We start from the raw sequence: 4,651 nt of genomic DNA, 5'->3' as shown, positions 1-4,651 counted from the left end.
ACCTTTGATGTTGACCTACACTTTCCTCCTCTGTCGTCTTGTTCACCGTGATGCTGGACCTACACCCCCCTCCTGTGTGAACTTGTCTGCCCTGATGCTGACCCTACACCTCCCCTTCTGTGTGTGATCTGTTCACTCTGATGCTGACCTACACCTTCCCTCCTGTGTGGTCTTGTTCACTCTGATGCTGGACCTACACCTTCCCTCCTGTGTCGTCTTGTTCACCCTGATGCTGGACCCACACCTTCTCCTGTGTGGTCTTGTTCACTCTTGATGCTGGACCTACACCTCCTTCCTGTGTCGTCTATCTACCCTGATGCTGGACCTACACCCTCCCTCCTGTGTGATCTTGTTTACTCCTGATGCTGGACCTACACCCCTCCCTCCTGTGTGGTCTTGTTCACCCTGATGCTGGACCTACACCTTCCCTCCTGTGTGGTAGTTCCTGTTCACTCTGATGCTGGACCTACACCCTCCTTCCTGTGTCGTCTTGTTCACCCTGATGCTGGACCTACACCCCTCCCTCCTCCTGTTTCGTCTTGTTCACTGTGATGCTGACCCCACACCCTCCTGTCTGTGTGGTCTTGTTCAACCCTATGGTAGACCTACATCCTTCCTCCTGGGTGGTCTTGTTCACCCTGATGCTGACCTACACTGCACTCTCCTACGGTATGTGGTCTTGTTCACCCTGATGCTGAACCACCTACCCCCCCCCCCCCCCTCCCTCCCTCCCTCTCTCCCCTCCCCCCGTCCTGTTTGGTCTTTTTTCACCCTGATGCTGGACCTACACCCTCCCTCCTGTGTGGTCTTGTTCACCCTGATGCTGGACCTACACCCTCCCTCCTGTGTGGTCTTGTTCACCCTGATGCTGGACCTATAGCCCTCCCCGATGTGGGGTCTTTTTCACCCTGATGCTGGACCTACACCCTCCCTCCTGTGTGGTCTTGTTCACCCTCATGCTGGAACTACATCCTCCCTCCTTTGTGGTCTTGTTCACCCTTATGGTAGACCTACATCCTTCCTCCTGGGTGGTCTTGTTCACCCTGATGCTGGACCTACACCCTCCCTCCTGTTTCGTCTTGTTCACCGTGATGCTGGACCTACACCCTCCCGTCTGTGTGGTCTTGTTCACCCTTATGGTAGACCTACATCCTTCCTCCTGGGTGGTCTTGTTCACCCTGATGCTGGACCTACACCCTCCCTCCTGGTATGTGGTCTTGTTCACCCTGATGCTGAACCTACCCCTCCCCCCCCTCCCTCCCTCTCTCCCTCCCCCCGTCCTGTTTGGTCTTTTTCACCCTGAGGCTGGACTTACACCCTACCTCCTGTGTGGTCATGTTCACCCTCATGCTGGACCTACACCCTCCCTCCCTCCTGTGTGGTCATGTTCACCCTGATGCTGGACCTACGCCCTCCCTCCTGTCTGGTCTTGTGGAATTGGAAAAAGTTGTTCTTATTGACAAGATATGTTTAATATATAGGACTAATCTGCAGAAGAGTTTTTTTTTAACTGTTCTTTTGTCTTATTTTCATCGGGGAGTTCCGATAAGGTAATATTTTTTTGTGCAAATTCTTTGTTTTGTAGATAATTGGGCACCTAGGCACGCATTGACTTGTTTTCCCCGGGCTCGCGGCAGTTTCATTTTCAGCATGACGAGTGAAGGTTGTTGAGAAGTCTTCTATGGACGTAATTTACTAATTTAGGGATAAACAAGAGACCCGTCAATTGTTCAAAGATTACGTGCCTTGTTCCTTTAAATACTACTGTCCACACTGAGAGAATCTCTGTGCTTTCAGACCGGAAAGAAATTTCTTCATCATTCCTCAATGAATTGGCTGGACGTTTTTCGCCACAGCAATAAATCACTCCACCGCCCGGGCTGCATAAGCGGCGATGCGGCCGTATCCTCTCCAATCCAGAAAATGCCTGTAATATCGCCATATCGTGTAAGTATTTGGTTTAATAATCCGGGGGCAGAGCCCCCCCCCCCCCCACCCCCTGTGAGATTAGGTTAGGTTCTGCAGGGTTTTTTGCCCAACTTGGACAAAATTGGTTGAAATATGTCCGACTAGGTCCCAGTAGGTCAAAATAGGTCCAAAAAGTATAAAAAAAAAAAGTTACGTGGTGGTTAGGGTAGGTTCTGCAGGGTTTTTGTCCAACTTGGACAAAATTGGTTGGAATATGTCCGACTAGGTCCCAGTACGTCGAAATAGGTACGACTAGGTCCAAGTAGGTCGAAATAGGTCCAAAAACAGAAATTATATGCACCTCCGTTGCTGTACACAACTGTGAACGTCAGTGTCACGGGTCAGGCTAATTTTCCACGGCTATCCCTATGGACGATATAAGGATATGCCACTCATATTCACAAACTCGACACTCACTTACTTGACAAGTCTTACTGACAATAAAGACAGTTGAAGCTTTCAACATCACTCACAATGGATCTTGAATATTCCAACTGTAATCAGACCTATCTAAGTTTCAACAATTGCAACCACAGTTGCCATTTCAAATTGTCGTTACTAAGGAATAACGAAGTCTCGGGTGCACTCTAAGGTTGAGAGAAAATGAAGGATTCGGGCATCCTGAAGCGATGAGAAAACAGACTCCTCAGATGGGGAACTCAAATAAAGAAAGCACAGCTACATGTTTTGTGGACTATTGAGCGTAATATGAATAATCTGATTTTACGTTATCTGATGTGTATTACCGTGGTCATTACAATACGGCCGGCTGAACGACGTTCAAAATTCGGGTTATGAGGCTGTAAGTTTTAGCCGCGAGCTTGGGAGTTGTGCGCCTTTTTGGTGGACGTTGAAAGGTGCCACTCTACTACAAACCATGATGTCATCCTGGGCTTGATCCACGCTAAGTGCTCCATAGTCTTTTTTGCACCACCAATTATTAATGTTTTATACATATAGACCTAAATTAATCGTGAATATATTATGGAGGACAAGGTAGTTTATATAATGATGAATTATTTTTTCGTAATGTAGAACAGCTTGTTCTCGCAACTTGTCTGTTGCTTCCTCAAAACTGCATCAACTGATGGCTACTAGGCTCCGCCCACTACCGTAGATATTTTTGATAACTGCGTTCGTATTGAGATGGTCATATACATTTTTATAACCAACAAGAGGCGATTTGTGCATACATTGCAGGCAGCTGTGTAGGGACAAGTTGCTCGCTGACAAGCTTCGTCTCCTCGGGCCAGCAGAATGCTGCTAGGCAGGGCCGGATTCAGGAGTGGGCAAAGTGGGCAGCTGCCCAGGGGCCTCCACAATCTGGGGGCCTCCACATGTGCGGTAGTAGCTATATCAGGGCTGGTCGACTTGAAACCACATGAATGACTCCAGTCATGTCTCACTTTTGTGTGTGTGTGTGTATGTGTTGGGAATTTGTACACTATCAATAAATATACAGTTAATTAAAAATTTCTCAATGTTCTAATTTCCTCAATATAACTGCATATGGCTTCAAAATTCTCCAAAGAAGTGTTCAAATTTAAAAATTTTCCCGGGGGACTTACAGCGCCCCCCGGAACTCCCAGATGTTTAGGCTCGCTTCACTCGCCACCCCACCCTCTTGGGTAGTTATAATGAGGGGGGCCTCCACAAAGAGGCTGCCCATGGGCCTCCACAGGTCTAAATCCGGCACTGCTGCAAGGCAAGGCTAGGGTAATTTTGCATTGCGTTTTGTTTAGGTTTGAATAACCTACAACATATTTAGCTTTTGCCTGTTACCGTCTATAATTAATTGCTAGAATTAATACTGTTTTAGAAGAGTGGCTCGCGGTAAGGAAAGTCTGAAATGTAGGTAGTCTGTTTCAGACGTGAAAGGAAACTGTTGTCTCCAGCAGCAAAGAAACGAAAAATTGTAGAAGAAATCGCAAATTTAACCCTGTTTGGGAAGAAGAATCCTTTGTTATTGCAAAACAATCGATGCTGTATTTGCTTACCTTTGTGAAAAACTACTGTACCGTTCAAACCTCACCAACATTCACACCACAGAACTTGTGAAGGCTGGCTGCGGTTACCAAATTTAAAATTTTTGTTGCTGAAATTGCAAATCCTATCCAGGCTCAACCCTCGCATTAGTCTTTATTGTTCTGTGTATCTGTATTTGGAATGTGAATCCTTATTTTGCATTGCAAAACGCCAGCTTTATGCTACCTTATAGTAAGCGCCGATACATTTTTACTCTAAATATCTATTTTTTTTTCTGCACTACAATATATCTTAGTCATTTTGTTTGTATTTCAAATGTGAATGCCTTTATATCGGGGTTTGTAAGAATTATTCTTAAAGTAAAATCTAGTCCTGCATTTCTGCTTGCTCATTCAATCCTGTGGAATGCGTTGTTGACTTTTGTTTGAGAACATTTGGGATCGAAAAAAGTGAGTTGTGGACACCTGCACACAGCCACGCTTGCACCACTAACGCCATCTTTTGATTTCGCTGCCAACTATATAAGCTATACTCTTCGCCACTGATCGGCTTGTTAGCCCGCTTACGCGGTTATTGCCTAGCTTTTAAGTGGCCCACAACTTTTGGCTTTCAATATAATAATCATTTAGTATAGAGAATTTATAAATGTGGGTAGAGGTTTTTGATTTTGGCAAACCTGGGGCAGAAATTCAAGACG

The sequence above is a fragment of the Homarus americanus genome, unplaced genomic scaffold (genome assembly GCF_018991925.1).
Source record: "Homarus americanus isolate GMGI-L3 unplaced genomic scaffold, GMGI_Hamer_2.0 scaffold53233, whole genome shotgun sequence".
Classification (NCBI taxonomy): domain Eukaryota; kingdom Metazoa; phylum Arthropoda; class Malacostraca; order Decapoda; family Nephropidae; genus Homarus; species Homarus americanus.
This window is presented reverse-complemented; position numbering follows the sequence as displayed.